The 23,605-nt window shown below is 43.3% G+C and overlaps 1 protein-coding gene across 1 annotated transcript in view; it reads right to left on the bottom strand.

Annotated features, from left to right (window-relative positions):
- grm3 (glutamate receptor, metabotropic 3) overlaps positions 1 to 14,716 on the bottom strand; it is a 191,305-nt gene extending 176,589 nt beyond the window's left edge. The window contains exon 1 of the mRNA XM_078552902.1: positions 14,590 to 14,716. The gene's annotated coding sequence lies outside the window, so the exon portion shown is untranslated. The remainder of the gene's footprint in view (positions 1 to 14,589) is intronic.
- Positions 14,717 to 23,605: the final 8,889 nt, after the last annotated feature.

Genomic DNA, 23,605 nt, shown 5'->3' with positions numbered 1-23,605 from the left:
TCTGCATTTCTGTTTTTCCTACCAAAGTGGATAACTTCACATTTTTCTACATTATATCCCATCTGTCATGTTCTTGCCCACCCACTTAAGTCTGTCTAAAGCTTCTTGAAGCCTCTTTGCATCCTCCTCACAACTCTCATTCCCACCAAGTTTGTGTCATCAGCAAACATGGAAACATTATGTTTGGTCCCCACATCCGAATCATTGATATAGATTGCGAAAAGCTGGGGTCCAAGCACTGATCCTTGCGATACCCCGCCAGTCACAGCCTGCAATCCTGAGACTGACCTGTTTATCCCTATTCTCCATTTTCTGTCCATTAACCAATCCTCAATCCATGCCAGTATATTACCCCTAGTCCCATAAGCCCTAATTTTACTTACTAACCTCCTGCGTAGGACCTTTTTAAAAATTCATTCATGGGGTGAATGTGGGCCTCGCTGGCTGGGCCAGCATTAATTGTCCGTAGTTGCCCTTAAGAAGGTGGTGGTGAGCTGCCTTCTAGAACCGCTGCGGTCCGGGTGGTGTAGGTACACCCACAATGCTGTTAGGGAGGGAGTTCCAGGGTTTTGACCCAGCGACAGTGAAGAAACGGTGATATATTTCCAAGTCAGGATGTTGAGTGACTTAGAGGGGCACTTCCAGGTGGTGGTGTTCCCATGTGTCTGCTGCCCTAGTCCTTCAAGATGGTAGTGGTCATGGGTTTGGAAGGTACTGTCGAAGGAGCCATGGTGAATTCCTGCAGTGCATCTTATAGATGGTACACACTGCTGCTACTGTGCGTCGGTGGTGGAGGGAATGAATGTTTGTGGATGGGGTGCGAATCAAGTGGACTGCTTTGTCCTGGACAGTGTCGAGTTTCTTGAGTGCTGTGGGAGCTGCACTCATCCAGGAAAGTGGGGAGTATTCCATCAGACTCCTGCCTTGTGCCTTGTAGATGGTGGGCAGGCTTTGAGGAGTTGGGAGGTGAGTTATTCATCGCAGGATTCCTAGCCTCTGACCTACTCTTGTAGCCACAGTATTTATATGGCTTGTCCAATTCAGTTTCTGGTTGATGGTAACAGCCAGGATGTTGATAGTGGAGATTCAGTGATGGTAATGCCATTGAACATCAAGGGGTGATGGTTGGATTCTTTCTTGTTGGAGATGGTCATTGCCTGGCACTTGTGTGGTGTGAATGTTACTTGCCACTTGTCAGCCCAAGGCTGGATATTGTCCAGGTCTTGCTGCATTTGGACATGGACTGCTTCAGTATCTGAGAAGTCGCAAATGGTGCTGAACATTGTGCAATCATCAGCGAATATCCCACTTCTGGCCTTGTGATGGAAGGAAGGTCATTGATGAAGCTGCTGACGAGGGTTGGGCTGAGGACACTACCTTGAGGAACTCCTGCAGTCTTGTCCTGGAGCTGAGATGATTGACCTCTAACAACTACAACCATCTTCCTTTGTGCTAGGTATGACTCTAATCAGTGGAAGTTTTCCCCCTGATTCTCATTGAGTCAAGTTTTGCTAGGGCTCCTTGATGCCACATTTGGTCAAATGCAGCCTTGATGTCAAGGGCAGTCACTCTCACCTCACCTCGGGAGTTCAGCTCTTTTGTCCATGTTTGAACCAAGGCTGTAATGGGGTCAGGAGTGAGTGGCCCTGGCGGAACCCAAACTTGGTGTCAGTGAGCAGGTTATTGCTAAGCAAGTGTCGCTTGATAGCTCTATTGATGATCCCTTCCTTTACATTATTATGATCAAGAGTAGAGTGCTGGAGTGGTAATTGGCCGGGGTGAATTTGTGCTGCTTTTTGTGTACGGGACATACCTGGGCAATTTTCCACATAGTCAGGTAGATGCCAGTGTTGTAGCTGTACTGGACCAGTTTGGCTAGGGGCGCAGCAAGTTCTGGAGCATAAGTCTTCAGTGCTATTGCCGGAATATTGTCAGTGTCCATTGCCATTGCAGTATCCAGTGCCTTCAGCCATTTCTCCGACCTGCTCTTGTAGCCACAGTATTTATATGGCTAGTCCAATTCAGTTTCTGGTCGATGTAGATTGATATAAATTGCGAAAAGCTGGGGAGTGAATCGAATTGGCTGAAGACTGGCATCAGTGATGCTGGGGACTGCAGAGCTTAGATCTGATCCATTGGATGTGAGTTCGCTTAGCTCTGCCTATCACTTGCTGCTTATGCTGTTTGGCATGCAAGTAGCCCTGTGTTACAGCTTCACCAGGTTGACATCTCATTTTTAGGTATGCCTGGTGCTGCTCCTGGCATGCCCTCCTGCACTCTTCATTGAACCAGGGTTGCCCCCTGGCTTGCTGGTAATGGTAGAGTGGGGGATATGCCAGGCCATGAAGTTACAGATTGTGTTCGAGTACAATTCTGCTGCTGCTGATGGCCCACAGCACCTCATGGATGCCCAGTCTCGAGTTGCTAGATCTGTTCGAAATTTATCCCATTTAGCACAGTGGTTGTGCCACACAACACGATGGAGGGTATTCTGAATGTGAAGGCGGGACTTCGTCCCCACAATCACTGTGCATTGGTCACTCCTACTGATACTGTCATGGACAGATGCATCTGTGGCAGGCAGGTTGGTGAGGATGAGGTCAAGTATGTTTTTCCCTCTTGTTGGTTCCCTCAACACCTGCCGCAGACCCAGTCTAGCAGCTATATAATTTAGGACTCGGCCAGCTCGGTCAGTAATGGTGCTACCGAGCCACTCTTGGTGATGGACATTGAAGTCCCCCACCCAGAGTACAATCTGCACCCTTGCCACCTTCAGTGCTTCCTCCAAGTGGTGTTCAACATGGAGGAGCACTGATTCATCAGCTGAGGGAGGGCGGTACATGGTAATTAGCAGGAGGCTTCCTTGCCCATGTTTGACCTGATGCCATGAGACCTCATGGAATCTGGAGTTGATGTTGAGGACTCCCAGGGCAACTCCCTCTTGACTGTATACCACTGTGCTGCCACCTCTGCTGGCTCTCTCCTGCCGCTGGGACAGGACATACCCAGGGATGGTGATGGTGGTGTCTGGGACATTATCTGTAAGGTATGATTCTGTGAGGATGACTATGTCAGGCTGTTGCTTGACAAGTCTGTGAGACAGCTCTTCCAATTTTGGCACTAGTTCCCAGATGTTAGTAAGGAGGACTTTGCAGGGTTGACAGGGCTGCGATTGTCATTGTCGTTTCTGATGCCTAGGTCGATGCTGGGTGGTCTGTCTGGTTTCATTCCTTTTTTGTGACTTTGTAGCGGCTTGAAACAACTGAGTGGCTTGCTCGGCCATTTCAGAGGGCATTTAACAGTCAACTACATTGCTGTGGGTCTGGAGTTGCGTGTAGGCCAGGCCAAATAAGGACGACAGATTTCCTTTCCTAAAGGACATTAGCGAACCAGATGGGTTTTTACATCAATCGACAATGCCTTCATGGTCGTCATTAGACTTTTAATTCCAGATTTGTGTTGAAAAAAATGGTTGTTATTCAATCCAAATTCCACCATCTGTTGTGGCAGGATTCAAACCCAGGTCTCCAGAGCATTACCCTATATATCTGGATTATTAGCCCAGCGCCAATACCACGACACCATCACCTCCCCTTTATCCAAGGCATTACGAAAATCCAAATAAACCACATCCACTGGTTCTCCTTTATCTATTCTGGTAGTAACATCCTCAAAAAAACTCCAACAAACATAATTTCCCTTTGATAAATCCGTGTTGAGTCTGCCCAATCTCGCCATTATTTTCTAATTGTCCTGTTATCACTTTCTTTAGAATAGTTTCTAGCATTTTCTCTGCTGCTGATGTCAGGCTAACATGTCTGTAGTTCCCTGTTTTCTCTCCCCCTTCTTTCTTAAATAGGTGAGGTTACCTTTGCTATCTTCCAATCTGCAGGCACCATTCTATAGATTTTTGAAAGATGATCACCAACACATCCACTATCTCTGCAGCCACCTCTTTCCACACTCTGGGATATAGATCATCAGCTCCAGGGGATTTATCAACTTTCAATCCCATTAATTTCTGCAGTACTACTTATTTATTCATACTAATTTCTTTCACTAGTCCCTTGGATCCCCAATATTTCAGGGAGGTTTTTTGGATCTTCCTCCTTGAAGACGGACACAAACTATTTGTTCAGTTTCTCTGCCACTTCCTTGTTACCCAAAGATACAAAGATACAAAGAAAAGTGCAGCACAGGAACAGGCCCTTCGGCCCTCCAAGCCTGCGTCGATCATATTGCCTGTCAAACTAAAACATTTTGCACTTCCAGGGTCCGTATCCCTCTATTCCCATCCTATTCATGTATTTGTCAAGCTGCCTCTTAAACACCACGATCGTACCTGCTTCCACCACCTCCTCTGGCAGCGAATTACAAACACCCACTACCCTCTGCGTAAAAAACTTGCCCTGCACATCTCCTCTATAGTTTTCTCCTCTACCTTAAATCTATGTCTCCTAGTAATTGACTCTTCCACCCTGGGAAAAAGCTTCTGACTATCTACTCTGTCCATGCCACTCATAATTTTGTAAACTTCTATCAAGTCGCCCCTCAATCTCCGTCGCTCTAGTGAGAACAATCCGAGTTTTTCCAACCTCTCCTCATAGCTAATAGCCTCCAGACCAGGCAGCATCCTGGTAAACCTCCTCTGCACCCTCTCCAACGCCTCCATATCCTTCTGGTAATGTGGTGACTAGAACTGCACGCAATATTCCAAGTGTGGCCTAACCAAGGTTCTATACAGCTGCACCATGACTTCCCAGCTTTTATACTCAATACCCCTGCCAATGAAGGCAAGCGTGCCATATGCCTTCCTGACTACCTTATCCACCTGCATTGCCACTTTCAGTGACCTGTGGACCTGTACACCCAGATCCCTCTGCCCGTCGATGCACTTAAGGGTTCTGCCATTTACTGTATAATTCCTGCTTGTATTAGACCTTCCAAAATGCATTACCTCACATTTGTCCGGATTAAACTCCATCTGTCATTTCTCTGCCCAAGTCTCCAACCGATCTATATCCCGTTGTATCCTTTGACAATCCTCTTCACTATCTGCGACTCCTCCAACCTTAGTGTCGTCTGCAAACTTACTAATTAGTCCAGTTACATTTTCCTCTAAATCATTTACGTATACTACAAACAGCAAAGGTCCCAGCACTGATCCCTGCGGAATACCACTAGTCACAGCTCTCCGTTCAGAAAAGCACCCTTCCACTGCTACCCTCTGTCTTCTATGACCAAGCCAATTCTGTATCCATCTTGCCAGCTCACCTTTGATCCCATGCGACTTTACCTTCTGTACCAGTCTGCCATGAGGGACCTTGTCAAAGGCCTTACTGAAATCCATGTAGATAACATCCACTGCCCTTCCATCGTCGATCATCTTTGTCACTTCCTTGAAAAACTCGATCAAGTTAGTGAGACACGACCTCCCCTTCACAAAACCATGCTGCCTCTCACTAATACGCCCATTTGCTTCCAAATGGTAGTAAACCCTGTCACAAAGAATCTTCTCCAATAATTTCCCTACCACTGACGTAAGGCTCACTGGCCTGTAATTTCCTGGATTATCCCTGCTACCCTTCTTAAACAATGGAACAACATTGGCCATTCTCCAGTCCTCTGGGACCTCACCTGTAGCCAGTGAGGATACAAAGATTTCTGTCAAGGCCCCAGCAATCTACTCCCTTGCCACCCTCTGTACTCTGGGGTAGATCCCATCTGGCCCTGGGGACTTATCCGTCTTAATATTCTTCAAGACGCCTAACACCTCCTCTTTTTTGATCTCAACATGATCCCGGCAATCTACACCTTCTTCCCTAGACAAATCGACTGCTAAGTCCTTCTCTTTGGTGAATACTGATGAGAAGTACTCATTTAGTATCTCTCCCATTTCTTCTGGCTCCACACACAGATTCCCACCTCTGTCCCTGAGTGGGCCTATCCTTTCCCTGGCTACCCTCTTGCTTTTTACATATGTGTAAAAGGCCTTGGGATTTTCCTTAATCCTGGTTGCCAATGACTTTTCATGACCCCTTTTAGCCCTCCTGACTCCTTGCTTAAGTGTCTTCCTACTTTTTTTATATTCTCCACGGGCTTCATCTGTTCCCAGCCTTCTAGTCCTTACGAATGCTTCCCTTTTCTTTTTGACTAATCTCACAATATCCTTCGTTATCCAAGGTTCCTGAAACTTGCCATACTTATCCTTCATCCTAGCAGGAACATGCCAGTTCTGAATTCTTATCAACTGACATTTGAAAGCCCCCCACATGTCAGTTGTTGATTTGCCCTCAAACATCCGCCTCCAGTCTAGATTCCTCAGTTCCTGCCTAATATTGTTATAATTAGCCTTCCCCCAATTAAACACCTTAACCCGAGGACTCCTGTTATCCTTATCCACCAGTAACTTGAAACTTACTGAATTATGGTCACTTTTCCCGAAATGCTCCCCTACTGAAACTTCGTCCACCTGGCCGGGTTCATTCTCTAATACCAGGTCCAGTATTGCCCCTTCCCTAGTTGGACTGTCTACATATTGTCTCAGGAAGCCCTCCTGGATGCACCTTACCCATTATAAATTCTCCATTCTCTGTCTGTAATGGGCCCACATTTGTCTTTATTAGCCTTCTGTTTTTATGTTCCTTGCTAGTTTAATTTCATATTCTGTTTTCTTTTTATTTATCAATTTCCTGGTTCTCCTTTGCTGAATTTTAAAATTCTCCCAATCCTCAGGCTTTATTACTTATTTTTTGGCAACTTTATATACTTACTCCTTTGGATCACTTTCCTTGCTGCTTTTTGCATCTTCAAGGAATGTAAATTTGTTGCAAACCATGTATTAATTCTTTAAATGCTAGCCATTACCTGTCCACCATCATACCTTTTAATGCAATTCCCCAATCTACCTCAGCCAACTTGCCCCTCATACCTTTGTAGTTTCCTTTGTTTAGATTAAAGACCCTAGTTTCAGATTGAACCAGATTGCTTTCAAACTTCATGTAAAATTCTATCATATTATGGTCACTCTTCCCTAAAGTGACCATAATATGATAGAACATTTACAACAACATTATTAATCAGCCCTTTTTCATTGCACAATACTAGATCTAAAGTAACTGGTTAGGGCTCAGCAGGAGTGTTGTGGAAAATCCCAAGCACTGCACTTCAGGAAAGTTGGAACGGCCTTTGAGAACGTATGGAAGAGGTTTATCAGGATGTTGTGTCCTGTTACATGTTACATTCATTAAGCTGCCACAAAGGGTCGCTGCAGAAGACAAGAGCTCATGGTGTTTGGTGTGTTATATTAGCATGGATAGAGGATTGGCGAACAAACAGGAAACAGAGTCGGGATAAATGGGTCATTTTTCATTTGGCAAACTAATATTGGAGTGCCGCAATAATCAGTGCTGGGGCCTTAATTATTTACAATCTATATTCATGACTTGGATGAAGGGGCCGACTGTATTGTAGCCAAATTTGCTGATGATACAAAGATAGGTGGGAAAGCCAGTGAGGAGTATACAAAGAGTTTGCAAAGGGAAATAGATAGGTTAAGTGAGTGGACAAATATTTGGCAGATGGAGTCCAATGTGGGAAAATGTGAGGTTGTCCACTTTAGCAGGAAGAATAGAAAAACATAATATTCTTTAAATGGGGAGAGACTGCGGAATTCTGCAGTATAGAGGGATCTGGGTGTCCTCGTACATGAATCACACAAAGTTAGCTTGCAGGTACAGCAAATAATTAGGAAGGCAAATGGAATGTTAGTCTTTATTGCAAGGGGGATAAAGTGTAACATACGAATTAGGAGCAGGAGTAGGCCACTCGGCCCCTCGAGCCTGCTCCACCATTCGGTAAGATTATGGCTGATCTGAATGTAACTTCAACCTCATATTCCTGCCTACCCCTGATGACATTTCACCCCCTTGTTAATCAGGAATCTATCTAACTCTGCCTTAAAAATATTCAAAGACTCTGCTTCCACCCTCTTTTGAGGAAGAGTTCCAAAGACTCATTACCCACTGGGAGAAAAAAATTTCTCCTAATTTCTGTCTTAAATGAGCGACCCCTTATTTTTGAGAAATTGAGAAAAACTAGCAGGCAGGTTAACAGCCGGAGGCCCTGGATTTAAAATCACTGGCAAAAGATCGAGAAGGAAAATGTGAGATTCTTTTCACTCAGAGTTTTCAGGGTGGGTAACGCTCTACTCAAAAAGGTAGTGGAAGCTGACTCCATAAATAATTTTAAAAGAGAGTTGGATAGGTTCTTGAGGATGAGGAAGTTACAGGGTTATGGACAAAAAGAGGGGACCTGGGAATAAGCACAACAAAGCATGGGCCAAATCATCTCCTTCCGTACTGCAAGTTTCTATGATTCTATGACCCGTATGCTGTCATGATAATCCATAGTATCCCGCACACGCCCTGCAGACTAATCACTAATAGCATGAAGGATGATATTTCTTCTAACATTTGTTGACAGCATTAAACAGTAATCAGGTGAGGAGTATCAGATAATTTGGCAACAGGCAATGGGAATCTGAATAAAATACACGGAAAGGCTACGGTAATAGTGGGTGGGCTTTTGAGTTTGGAAAAATGTAAAAAAATAATGTGCATTGAAACAGGAAACCTGAGTTGGGTTGATGTAGAAGTGATGATATTTGAAGTGATGATATGCTTTTTTAATCAGCCCAGTGACTGATGCTTGCAGAATCTCATTAGCATGTTCCAAACTCCCAAATTATTAATAAAGTGTTTGCTTACTGTTTGGGACGATGCTACTTACCTAAGCCCAGAGGTCTTTGGCACTGTTGGCCAAGGCTTATGGGCCCCAAGCTTCCTGCTGCTTGGTCTGGTCCTTAGTGTATTTCCTTGGAAGGAATTAAGTGGAAAGAAACCCAGTTCTGAGTGACAGAAATGTCTCTGCAGGTCCCAAGGATTGGCTGCCTGCCTCTCTGTAACACAATCACAGTAGGCACAGCACTGATTTGGATAGAGAGAGGGGTTAGGGAATGTCCCCGATTTGACAGAATAAGTAGAGCATTAGTCAGCATGTTGGCAACTCTCAGGATGGATACTGGTGATTCTGGGCAGTACAGATTCTTTGTTGAATGTTTCAATACTTATATATATAAGCTTCTCTTCTCAAGTCCTGCTCCAAATAATTGCCACAATTACAGTGGGAAAGCAGGTCAACCACTGTGGAATTGTAGGACCCAGATTTCATTTAGCCAATCATAGTTTTTGATCATATGTTTTCAGTTGGCAAATGTTCCCTGAAAACTTTTAAGGCTTAATTACTTTATAATTTCAAATATTGGGGAAGTGCAAAAACACATAATTTTGAGTATTTTATGGGTAATTTTAGTTTATGGAAACTAATATATATATAAATTAGCAGACTTGTTAATAGTATAGTCATTATGCTGGGGATGCATTTCAGGAATACGCACACCCCAAGCCTGTGATTTTTTTCTGGCCATTTCATTTTAGTAAGTAGAAAATTTACACTTAAAAGCTGAACGCAAGAACATAAAGACAGAAACCATTTGACGTTGGGGGAAGTGGCGGTGGAAGAACCTGACAATCAGAAACTTAGGGAGGTAGCAACCTGGTGCTTTGAAGCCATTTGGTATTATTTTTTCTAACTCCCTACTTCCTCTGTTTTTTTCAATGCTGCAAATCCAAGCGACCCTCAATGCTCCAAAGCTCCTGCCATGTCCTTGAGGCTGCAGGATCTCCAAGACCCTTTCCCTTTCCATCCCCATACTTCCGTGCAACTCCTGAATTTCACAAACCTCTCCAAGTGCACAAAACCACTGGACCATTTCCCTGTGCGCCATATCCCATGACTGCCCCCAGTGCTTCTAGACCTTCAGAAGTCTGTTGTCAATGTTCCTGGATCTCAGACCTGTCTCAGTGTTCCTAGAACTTACAACAACAACTTATATTTATATAGCACCTCTAATGTAATGAAGTGTCCCAAGGTGCTTCACAGGAGCATCAGAAAACAATTTGACGCCAAGTCACATAAAGAGATAAAAGCAAAATACTGCGGATGCTGGAAATCTGAAATTAAAACAGAAAATGCTGGAAAAGCTCAACAGGAACATCTGTCACGTAAAGAGGTGTTAGGTTAAATAACCAAAGGCTTGGTCAAAGAGATGGGCTTTAAGAAATGTCTTAAAGGAAGAAAGTGAGAGTGAGCGAGCGAGAGAGAGAAGAACATAGAGGCAAAGGGAGAGACTTCCGGAGCTTGGGGCCTAGATAGCTGAAGGCACGGCTGCCAATGGTTGAGCAATTAAAATTGGGAATGTACAAGAGGTGAGGATTAGAGGAGTGTAGATATCTAAGAGGGTTGTAGAGCTGGAGGAGATTACAAAGGAGGGAAGGTGTGAGACCATGGAAGGATTTGAAAACAAGGAGGAGAATTTTTAAATTAAGATGTTGCTTGTTGCTTGAGGACTCAATGTAGGTCAATGAGTACAGGGGTGATAAGAGAACTGGGTTTGCTGCGAGTTAAGACATGGGCAACAAGAGTTTTGGATGACCTCAAGTTTACAGAGAGTAGAATGCGGGACACCAGTCAGGAGCACGTTGGAATATTCAGTCTAGAAGTAATGTAGACATGAATCAGGGTATCAGCAGCAGATGGGCTGAGACAGAGGCAAAGTCGGGCAATGTTATGGAGGTGGGAATGGGCGATCTTAGTGATGCAAGGAATATGAAATCAGAAGCTTATTTTAGGATTACATGCAACACCAAGGTGAAGAACAAACTGGCTTAATCTCAGACCATTGTGAGGGAGAGGGATGGAGTCGGTAATTAGGAAACGGAGTTTGGAGTGGGGACCAAAAACAATAGCTTCAGTCTTCCCAATATTTACTTGGAGGAAATTTCTATTCATCCAGTACTGGCTGTCAGATAAGCAGTCTGATAATTTAGCAACAGTAAAGTCAGTCAGTGAACAAGTCAGTCAAGAGAGGTGGTGAGGTAGAGGTGGGTGTCACCAGTGTACAGATGAAAGCTAACGCTGTGCCTTTGGATGATGTTGCCGAGGGGCAGCATGTAGATGAGAAATAGGAGGGGCCAAGGATAGATCATTGGGGGACACCAGAAGTGACTGTGCAGGAGCAGGAAGAGATGCCGTTGCAAGTGATTCTCTGGCTACAATTCGATAGATAAGAATGGAACGAGGTGAGAGCAGGTCCCACCCAGCTGGACGACAGTGGAGAGCCTGGGAGGAGGATGGTGTGGTCAACCTTGTCAAAGGCTGCAGGCAGGTCGAGAAGGACGAGGAGGGAAAGTTTACCTTTGTCACAGTCACATAGGATGTCATTTGTGGCTCTGATAAGAACGTTTCAGTCCTGCGACAGCGGCAGAACTCTGATTGGAGGCATTCAAACATGGAGGTCCAGGAAAGATGGGAATGGATTTTGGAGGCAACAACATGTTCAAAGACAAAAGCAAAATATTGCAGATGCTGGAAATTGGAAATAAACACAGAAGATGCATAGGAAATACCCAGAAGGTCCAGCAGCATCTAGAAGGTCACAACCTGAAATGTTAACTCTGTTTCTCTCCACAGAAGCTGCCAGACCTGCTGTGAATTTCCAGCATTTACTGTGTTTATAACAGGTTCAAGGACTTTGAAGAGGAAAGGGAGGTGGGAGTTGGGACAGTAGTTTGTAAGGACAGCGGGGTCAATGGTTCCTGGAACCCTGGAACCCACATAAAACACTGCTAGACCCTGAGACCTCCATCCTGTACAGCCAGACCCCAGGAGCATTCCCTGCCCTGATATGTCAGTGACACTGGTATTACTACATTTCATAATAATCCTTTTCCCACAAAATCTCCAACTCACAGAAAGCTACACCACAGCAGATATACTAGGCAGACAGTAAGTGTTTTAGGTAGGTACTTTGGAATTTTGCTTCATGCACATTTGGGGTCAAGAAGAAAATTTGAAGAATGTTTAATTAGGAGATGAAAAGAAGTGGAACACATATTATGTGGTCTTTGGAAGGGATGTCACTTGTTTGGCTGAATGGCCAATGCGCCATGTTATCTTAATGTACAAATGCACTGTGCAACTGGATCATTTTAGCAGTCTATGTTTTACACTCATTTCTCTCCAGCTTACCTTGTCTGATGCGCTAAGTCCTTGCTGAGTTATATTTTTCACAGGCCCCCTCTGGTATCTCATCCAGGTGATTATTATTCATATTAGATACTTAGCACTGAGGCCTAGTCTATTTGACTGTGTGAGGCATCAAGCAGAGCCCAAACCTGCTGTCCCCTGACATGAACACACTTTAATTTCCAGCAGGGAAATCAGAGAGGAATTCTGAACCATTGTCCCCTCAATAAAACAAACTCACTGTGGCTGATCATTGCCCCTTTATAGCCACCCAGAAAAAAGTGATAATTCAGCATAAATTGAAGTTCAAACCTGGTGTCTTCTTAGTCTGTAGTACTTCCCTAATGACGAGGTAATAATTATAATAACAAAGTTCTGGTCGCCACATTACAGGAAGGACATAATTGCTCTGGAGAGAGTGCGGAGGAGATTTACAAGAATGTTGCCAGGGCTTGAAAATTTCAGCTATGAGGAAAGATTGGATAGGCTGGAGTTGTTTTCCTTAGAACAGAGGAGGCTGAGGAGTGACTTGATTGAGCTGTACAAGATGATGAGGGGCCAAGATATGGGTAGACAGGAAAGACTTGTTTCCCCCAGCCTAGGGGCCAGTTACCGGGGGCACAGATTTAAGTTGATTGGTAGAAGGATTAGCGGGGACATGAGGAAAAACTTCTCCACCCAGAGGGTGGTGGGTTTCTGGAATTCGCTGCCTAGCTTGGTGATGGAGGCAGAAACCCTCAACTCATTTAAAAGGCACCTGGATCTGCACCTGAAATGCTGTAACCTGCAAGGCTACGGACCAAGTGCTGGAAGGTGGGATTAGAATGGGAGGCTAGTTCTAAAAATGTATTTTTCTTTTTTGGCCAGCGCAGACACCATGGGCTGAATAGCATCTTTCTGTGCTGTAACTTTTTTATGGTTCTATTAACTTACTCAACTATTGTCGATTTCTAACCATCCCCTGAATCTCATCACATACCCATCAGTAGAAGCAGAAGAGTTTATTTTCATGGCAAGCAGTTCAGTCCTAGTCTATTTCAAGGAATAGAGTATGATGAAGCTGTCTTAAAATCAATACATCCACATGTGTTATATCTGTGCAGGATGAGGGTTAATTACACTTCATCAATGACATCTGTCACTAAAATCAAAGTTAATTATCATTTTACTCAAATCTAGTTCTAATCCTGGCTCTTTCACAAATCCTGGCTTGACCAATTCTCTGACAGAAACACTCTGCGCAGCGAGTTATTGTTACTGTTCTATCTATGTCACTGCCTTTATACAGTGTCCAATGGATAACAACATGAGGGAACTGCACCCGCTGAAGCTCTGAATGGGAAAGGAACATTGAAAGGTTAGTGCTTCTATCTGAAACAGTAAAAGCACTGTACAAATGCATAGAAACCATGATTTCACATCACTATGTAAATTTCAAGAAAAATGCAGAGACTTGCTCATTACCCTCACTGCAGAAGATCCTAATTTGCTGCCTCAAGTTGTCCATAGATTTGAACAGTAAAATGAGAAATAAACAACACTGAATATTGACCTTGGAAAGTGATTAAAGGTTCAGATGCCTTGAGAATGCTGTACAAGTTACATACACTCGAACTTGTCTTAAACCCTAATTTTGATGCTCATTGTTTCTCATCATTACCCAATGCTGCAGTAGAGAGTGTTCACTGCTAATTATGCTGGCATGTAGATATTCTACGATCAAGGGCTAGATGACCATTGACGTAGAAATTTATGAAAAAGAGGATGGTAAGGCAATGTTATTAAAGATACGAAGATGAAACATTAACTGATTAGTTATGTTGCATTTTTGATAGGGTTTAAATACAAAAATAGGTACAGCATAGTTTTTTCTGTGTTTTGTGAAAGACCACTAGGACCCTAAACATTCTCCTGTATGACAACAATGTTTGCTTATTTAACCCATCTTGGTAATATTATGCACATTAAATTGAGGAGTCTTGCGTTTCTACTTTTGCATCTATCCAGAATTACACAGCTGGAACAAGCCGACATGTGCTTCTAATTACTGGGTCTAAGTACCAGAAACAACACCCTATATTCCTGGCAGATGAGGGCTTCTATTTTACTGTGACAGAACAATCTAACGGAACATGTCCAAAGTCTCACTTTGCCTGTTTGCATGAATGTGCCAGGTAATCACTGAAGGTAACTTATATCTCCTGGACCAGATTACCTTGATTAATGGACAAATCAGTTAAAGACAGGAGAAATGAACCGCTTGTTATAATAAATATTTCCAGCCGTGCTGCCCTTTTTTTAGTGCACTTTTCATACAATAATAATGAGCGTAATCAGACATTGTAAAAATGACCTGAATTTATCCATGTACACACCAATCTTGAGGAATTCAAAATGCCACAGCTTTAAAAAGTATAAGTTTTTTAAATAGAGGATAATTACCTGTAAATGCTTTAAAACTCGAAACGTTAACATTGCCTGGAGATGTTATTGGGCGACGTGGTAAAGTTCAGAAGATCAAACCGCTTGATGTGTTAGTTTGTCTCTGGCCAATTGGTTTCGATACACAATGAACTGGATTGAAATTTGAGAAACGTCCAAAGATCAGAAATCTTTCAACAACCCGAGGTCTACAGAGACATTCCCAGCGTTTGCAGCGAATATCAAAAGGAACACTGCATAGCAAGGCAAATCCGTCCCCCAATGTTTCCCCGCCACGTTTAATAAATAATGCATTTTAAATAAAACACTCAGTTTGAAGTCTCCTGCATTCGTTTGGAATTTGGTGCGTTTTTGCTTTTAGCGCTTGTCACTGTTGTCAAACCACGGGTTTAAACACACACACACACATGCTTAAGACAAATGAAAACTCTTTTGCATATTAAAGTTGCTGCATCTCACCGAGAACTCATCATCCTTGATCGAAGCTGAGGCCAGGCTCTTGCCAGTGGGCTTCAGGCGGTTTCTGAGCAGCTTGTGTTACAAATCGCGAAACATAACATTTCCCCACCCTTTGATTGCAGAAATCAACTTGGGAATGAATTCTTGACCTTGCTCCGAGTTCTGTTCCTTGGGGCATTAGACAGAAGACCCAAAGGTAAATTACACCCCCCCCTCCCCCCATTTCTCGATTAAACTCGATTCAATTGCAATAGCAGTTGATACTTACCATGCAAGCGAGTTGGGAGCAGCAGGCTGGGGGAGAATTGCTGCTGTTTCAGTGGGTCGGCTGTCTCTGCCTCTCTCCTCGCTGCTGTGCCTCAGGCCGGTGGTTACAGGTCCGGAGAGGTACAAGACTGACCAGTCCGGTTGTGGAATCTGCCAACTTCTACCAGGTCCTCAACACGCCGGAGCCGATTGCCTGGTTGTAGCTCTTCATCCAAACATTTATGGTTTGGGGAATGGTCATTGGACCCAGGGATGCTGCCGTCTCCTGGTTACTGGAATCAATCTCCAGATCGTCACCCAGGAAACGGCGATCTGATTGGCCGGGGATGCGAGTTAAAGCTCTTTTCCCGCCTCTCCCCCACCCCCTCCCCACACACACACACACACACACACAGAGGAATGTGTCATTGTCCATTCCGTGTCCACTCTCCACTCGCCACATGATGCCAGTGGGTCAGCATCGCCTGCCTATCATCAAAACTGGCAGCGATGATGGAGAATGAGACTAACCATCGAGTGCATTATTCCCCAACTAACACATACCCACAGTAAGGCTGTGCCTCTTGCAGGGTGAAGATAGCGATTGAGCTGCTTATTGCCAGCCCCTGCTTTCTGTAGAAGCATGTCCCAGCGCTGCGCTATAGCGAAATCCCTACTTTCTAAAATAAGGTAGAAAATTCGTTTAAGGGTAAACATTTCACTTGTTAAATATATTTTCGACGGCAGTTGGGTCCGACAAGGGGTTAATATTTTTTTTGGGGGGTGGGGGTGGGCGTAAGCGATAGGTTATCAATAAAAGAAAATGTGTCACACAGATTTTTACTGAATATTTCGTATTCTCGGAGTATAATTATATTTATACAGAACCTTAATTTTGCTGCAAAGATGTTGGACCCATGTTGATCATGCGTTACTTAAAGGTACTTTTTTTGCAAAGAGGTTTTGTGGGGCAGGTGCTACAAACCGACTGATAACCTCAATATAAAAGTAGCCAGGAATAAGTACATTAAGGAATGTGAGATCATATTTTAAAAAAAAACTCCTTGTTATTGTCATGGATTTCTGCCTCGAACCCAAATTTAAATGATACAAATCAAGTTTGAACCTGATGTAGTTTGAATGTTAATATTTCGGTGAAATTAGCACACATTTTTAGCACGATGGTGTGTTCAGTTTGAGGATTACAGTAGTAACTGTTATATACAGGCCTCCCGCTTTAACACCATTCTCTTCCCTTAAAATATTTGAAAGGCGCTTTGTTCAGGATTGTTACAGCAAAACTGCATTTAATTGTTTCTGTTTGTAATAGCCCGGTGAGGTTATTAATGCTGCTTAGACCCCACCACCACCACCACCACCACCCCTTCCAGCCCCGTCTCCACCGTTACAGTGACATTGTGACATTTCCAACAACTGCCTGTGAAAAAGGAGTCAGCGCTCACCCTCTTCCAGGCTGCCCGCCTGATTGAAAGAGTCTTCATAAAACAGGAGACAGTGGACTGATTGAAAATCGATCAAAAGTATTGGAGAAACCCACAAAGCGTTGGATTTTATTTGATTTAATACAGCAACTTGCATTTATATAGCGCCTTTTAAAAAAAAATGCATTTATAACGCGCCCACAACTTTGTTGGGGAACCTTCTTCTCGCAGGTCGATTCTTTGAAGATTGATGGCGAATGAGTGAGTGCCATCACAACCGGAGCGGGGTTTAAGGATCTGTCTGGCCCCGGGCACACTTTGCAAATCAGGCTCCAGGTTTCAACCTGATTTTAAATCAACTAACGAAGTCACACAAGAGTGCCCTACGAGAACATCTAAGGACAATATTCAGTGGTTTATGGGAGCATTAAAAATAAAATATGGACACCTGTAAATAAAAATGCACAGTTCAACCTGTGAGCGATTGAAAACAAAGGCGAATGTTTAAGAATAGAATGCCCTTTTATAATGTGAGCATCTGCAAACAAATGTCGAGAGCAACACCTGAGCAATAGCCCGACATAGTGCAGTACCCGAGTGAAAAGGACAAGATCATATAACAATGAGCACTGCCAGACATGAATAGTAACCATCCACAGAGACGTAGGTGAACATTAACAATTACAATACGAATACATTAACCAAACACCATGAACTAGGTGACCATTTGCCTCAGTTACTCCTACTCATTTTCACCATCAAAAAGTCGTGGGTTTTAAACCATGCTTTAGCACCCCAGATCCAGAACCCAGGCTGACCTTTCAGCACCTAACTGAGGCAGTTTTACAAATACAGATGTTAAATCAAGGCCCTGGTGGACCTAAAAGATCCATATCATATAAAGATGTGACCTGGACTACATTCTTCCCTCCCCCACCAACAAAAACAGATTCACTGCCCATCTTGCCATATTTGCTAATTGAGGGGACTTATCGTAGAATCTTAGAATGGTTACAGCGCAGAAGGAGGTCGATCGGCTCATCATGTTTGTGCAAGACTCTGCAAGACCAAATCAGCTTGTCCCACTCCCCAACTCCACCTAGTTCTGCAGCTTTTTTTCTCTTTTTAGGCACTTGCCCAACTTTCTTTGCAAAGCCCTGATTGAATCTGCCTCCACCACATTCTCAGGCTGTGCATTCCAGATCCGAGCCACTCGCTGTGTAAAAAGTTTTCCTTGTGTTGCCGTCGGTTCTTTTGCCAATTTGCTTAAATCGGTGTCCTCTGGTTCTCGGCCCTTGTGCCAATGGGAACAGTTTCTCTCCATCTGCCCTGTCTAGACCCCTTCAAATCTCTATCTAATCTTGTCTCAACCTCTTCCTCTCTAAGGAGAACAGCTGCAGCTTTTCCAATCTATCCACGTAACTGAAGTCCTTCATCCCTGGCACCAGGGATAAATATTTTCAGCATCCTCTCTGCCTTCATATCATTCCTAAAGTGTGGTGCCAAGAATGGGACATAATTGAGGCTGAGCCAGTGATTTATAAGTGTTCGTCATATCTTCCTCGATTTTGTACTCCATGCCTCAATTTGCAAAGCCCCAGATCTCATGTGCCTTTTTAATCACTTTCTCAACCTGCCTTGCCACCTTCAGTGGTTTGTGTACATATACCCCCAGGTTTCTCTGCTCCTACACCTGCTTTAGAATTGTGCCCTTTATATCATGTTGCCTCTCCTTGTTCTTTCTACCAAAGTGTACCATTCCATACTTCACTGCATTAAATTTCATCTGCCATTTGTCTGCCCATTCCACCAGCCTGTCTATGTCCTCTTGAAGTCTATCACAATCCTCTTCACAGTCCACAATACTTCCAGGTTTTGTCATCTGCAAATTTTGAAATGGTGCCCTGCACACCTGGGTCTGCATCATTGTTATATACCATGAAAAGCAGTGGTCCTAGTGCTGACACATGGGAAACTTCACATTATACCCTCCTCCAGCCTGACAAACAACCGTTTACCACTACTCTCTGTTTCTTGTCACTCGGTAACTTCTTATCCATGCTGTCACTTTCCCTTTAATTCCATGGGCTTCAACTATGTTGGCAAATATATGACGTGGCACTTTATTAAAAGGCTTTTGGAAGTCCATATGCACCATATCAATCTCATTACCCTCATCAACCATTCCTGTTCCCTCACCAAAGGACTCAATCAAGTTAGTCAAACACAATTTGCCTTGAACAAATTTGTGCTGATATTGCCTAATTAATCTACACTTATTCAAGTGACTGTTAATTTTGTCCTGAATTATTGTTTCGAAAAGCTTTCTCGTCACTGAGGTTAAAAAAGATTGGCCTGTAGTTGCCAGGCTTATCCTTACACACTTTTCTCAAACAGGAATGTAACATTGGCAATTATCCAGTCTTCTGATACCCATCTGGTCCTGGTGACATCAACTTTAAATGCAGCCAGACTTTCTGATACCTCATCTTTATCAATTTTTAGCCCATCCAGCATTTCAATGCCTACTGTTTTATTATGACTTTGACAACATTTTCTTCCTTAGTAAAGACTGATGCAAAGTATTCATTTAAAACCTCAGCCACGCTCTCTGCCTCCATGTGTAGATCGCTTTATGGCCCCTAATCAGCTACACTCCCTCCTTTCACTGCTGTTTTAGTCTTTATATGCATAAAGAAGACTTTGGATTCTTTTTTATGTTAGCTTCAGTCTCTTCTCACACTCTCTTTTACCTCTTTTATTTCCTTTTTCACTTCCCTACTAATTTTCTATATTCTTTGGAGAATTTTTTTCTTTAAGATGGTTGTGAGTCTTTGGAACTTTCTTCCTCAAAAGCTGATGGGAGCGGAGTTTTTGAACGTTTTTAAAGCAGAGCTAGATAGATTCTTGATAAACAAGGGGGTGAAAGGCTATTGGGGGTAGGTGGGAATGTGGGGTGAGGCTACAATCGGACCTGCCATGACCTTATTGAATGGTGGAGGAGGCTTGAAGGGCCGTGTGGCCTACCCAAACTCCTAATACGTATGTTTGTATGTTGGTATTTAACATGGTTCTCACTGGCATTATCAACCTGATGTCTGTCATAAGGCCTCTTTTTCTGTTCCATCTTACTCTATTTATCTCATCATTCAGAGGGCTCTGCGTTTGGTTGCTCTACCTTTCTCCTACCCCTCTCCCCCCGTGGGAATGTACGTTGGCCTGTACCCAAACTATTTCTTTAAAGGCAGCCCATTGTTCTGTTACAGTTTTCTTTGATGATCTTTAATTTCGATTTACAAGGGACAGATCCACTCACCCCATTGAAATTGGACCTCCTCCAATCTCGTCCTTTTACTTTAGATTGGTCCTTGTCTTTTCTATGGTTAACATAAACCATATGACGCTATGGGTGTTGTTCGTTAAACGTTTCCATAATGGCACTTGATCCATTTCACCCACCTCATTCCACAGAACCAGGTCCAGCAATGCATTCTTTCCTCATTGGACCAAAAACTGTTGATCAAGAAAATTCTCCTAAAATGCTTTTGAAGCTCCTGCCTGTCTCTTCCCTTTACACTGTTACTATCCCAGTTTATACCAGGATATTGTAGGCAGGCAGCATAGTGGTAATATTATCAGGCTGGCAATCCAGAGACCTGGGCTAATCCTCTGGAGACATGAGTTCAAATCCCACCATGGCAGCTGGGGGAATTAAATTCAATTAATAAATCTGGAACAAAATGCTTGCCTTGTTAATAATGATCATGAAACTACTGAGTTGTTGTAAAAACTCATCTGGTTCACTAATGCCTTTAAAAATCTGGCGACCTACATGTGGCTCCAGATCCACAGCAATGTGGTTGACTCTTAACTGTCCTCTGAAATGGCCTAGCAAGCCACTCAGTTGTTTCAACTCATTACAAGCAAAGCACTGTGGATGTACCTACACCCTGTGCTCTGCAACAGTTCAAGAAGATGGCTTGTCTCCACATTCTCAAGGGCAATTAGGGATGGGCAATAAATGCTGGCCTTGCCTGGGATGCTTACATCCCAAGGATGAAGATAAAAAAATGAGGATAATTGAAGTCTCCTGTTATCTTTAGCTTTTGCACCTCTCTATAATGTCTTCACAAATTTACTCCTCTATGCCTTTCCTAATAGTTGGTGGCCTATGGGATACACCCAGAACTCTAAGTTTACCTCTATTTTGTTTCTTAATTCTAACCAATTGACTCAGATATTGTCTCCTCCAGGACATCCACTCTCTCTAGCACTGTAATATTTTCCTTAATCAATACTGATCCTCCTTTCTTGCTGTGCAAAAATTCTTCTTTTTAGGCAGTCCTTTGGGGTCAAGGATGACTTGCTTCCACACTAAAAATGAGTTCTCAGGTGACTGAAGAGTCCAATATGCGACCTACAGTCTTTGTCACAGGTGGGCAGACGGTGATGGGGGTATGGGTGGGGTACGGGTGGGGAACGGGTGGGGGAATGGGTGGGTGGGGTGCCCAGGTTGCCACATGCTCCTTCTGCTGTCAACGCTTGGCTTCAGCTAGCCCTTGGCGATGAGACTCGAGGTGTTCAGCTGCTTCCTGGATGCTTTCCCTCCATTTCAGGCAGTCTTGGGGCCAGGGATTCCCAGATATTGGTGGGGATGTTGCACCTTTTCAAGGAGGCTTTGAGGGTGTCCTTGAAGTGTTTTCTCTGCCCTCCTGGGGCTCACTTGCCATGTCAAAGCTCCGAGTGGGGCGCCCGTTTTGGGAGTCTCCTGTCAGGTATGTGGACGATGTGGCCCGCCCAGAGGAGCTGATCGAGCATGGTCAATGCTTCAATGCTGGGGATAGTGGCCTGAGTGAGAACACTGACATTGATGAGCCTATCCTGCCAATCGATTGGAAGGATCTTGCAGAGGCAGCGCTGGTGGTACTTCTCCAGAGTTTTGAGGTGCCTGCTGTACATAGTCCACGTCTCTGAGCCATGTAGGATGGTGGGTATCACTACTGTTCTGTAGCCATGAGCTTGGTGCTGGATTTGAGATCCTGGTCTCCAAACACAAATTAGCTGCTATACTTCAAAAGTAACTCAATGGATGGGAAACAAATTGGGATATTCCTGAGGAAATCACAATATATATGCAAGTTCCTTCTTCTCTGTGAACCACAAACACACACAAAACAATTTGTAAGGACCTAGAACACAGAGTGCAATACAGGGGCATTTATTAAACCTACCCATATGTTTCCCCTCTCACTCCCAAATCTGTTTACGTGCTCTTCTCCCTCCTTAGAACACAGCTAACTGCTTTTTTGTTCTTAAATATTGCACTGTGATCTATTTGCTATTTTTATTTCAAATCATATGTCAGGTAACAAGACCAGTTCTGTTTCTGTCAAGAAAATACAGTCACTTTCTGCAGCATAGTCAATGGAAACTCACTATTGATAAGTTTTTCACTCCACACTGAACAAGAATGTCTGTTTGATGGGTTCCACTCAGGGGCTGAGAACACCTGCTGATATAAAAGCCATGGGTTCCTGAGGATCAATACATTATTGTCATTTTGTGTTAAGATAATGATGGAATCAGGGAATGTACTTCTCATGCTACTTTTTTCAGCGCTCTTGTCAGCTAATATTCCATCAGCTGTAGAAAGCATTGCAGAGTCAGGTGGAGGAGGGTGTGTGGGACTGACAGCATGTATCAATGCCTTGTGTTATAACACAGCCACTGGTAAATGCTGAGCAGCTCAAATCCCAAAGGGAAACTTGAAACAACTGCCATAACTGTTTTGCAATTTGTATATTTATTTCAAGATGTGTGCCTTAAACTCAGTAGTAATAAATCCACCAAGTCTTAGAAGGTATTTTTTTACAAAACTAAATTAAAAATTTATTAATAAAAGAAATGATTTTATGCACATATGTAGGTCTAAAAATTACTACTATGATAACTCCTAGCTCCCCTGATTAAGCTAACTCCCTGTTAAGGCAACAGTAAAACAAATAGATTTAAACAGACCCAGACAAAGTAACATGATACCCTGAGCAGTTGAATTCAAAGTGAGTTTCCTCAGCTTCGGTTCCTTGTAGACAGCAGCTTGAGGCTTAGATGCTGGAGGCTTTTCACACTTAAAATGCCTGCCCTTACACACAGCCTTCTCTCCTTTATATATATTTTTCCCTTTGAATGCCAATTTCCTGTTGTTTCACTATGTCTTTGGACTTTACCTCTCTAATAATAAAAATCTACTGTGGTACTAATTTTATCAGTAATCTTTGGGAAAAATAAACACACTGTTTCTTAACTTCTTCTGGCTAGGTGTAACATTTCACCCCCTCTTTTGAATTCAAGCTACTCTGGTTTACTAAAAAATGCAAATGCTCCCTTTACACCTCACATTCTAAGATTTCACCCATGTTTAACTATTTAGCATTTCAAACCTAGCTTCTCTTCTTACATCAAAGCACCCAGACCATCTGTCTGCAATTCAATCAAAGCCACCTCCCCCCGCCCACACACACACACCACATACACACACACACACACACACACACTCAGGCATAGACACTATTACTCTACTTTACCATAGATTCCAATAGCATTATGAAAATTATTATATCTTCCTGACACTTGGGACATTCAAAGATGTTAAAGATGCTATATAACTTCAAATTGTTGCTGTTGCCAGTACAGGAGGCTTTAATGGCAGTCTGTAGTGGGTCTGCAGTGATATGGGCTTAAGGCAAACTAAGACTGGAGGTACAGTGGGCTGACAGTAAATTGCTTTTTTAAAATTCATTCATGGGATGCAGGGGGTATCACAGGTTGGGCCAGCATTTATTGCCCATCCCTAATTGCCCTTGTGAATG

Source organism: Cetorhinus maximus, chromosome 12 (genome assembly GCF_964194155.1).
Source record: "Cetorhinus maximus chromosome 12, sCetMax3.hap1.1, whole genome shotgun sequence".
NCBI classification, from domain to species: Eukaryota; Metazoa; Chordata; class Chondrichthyes; order Lamniformes; family Cetorhinidae; genus Cetorhinus; species Cetorhinus maximus.
Note: the sequence above shows the minus strand (reverse complement) of the source record. Positions and strands in the feature narration are given on the sequence as shown.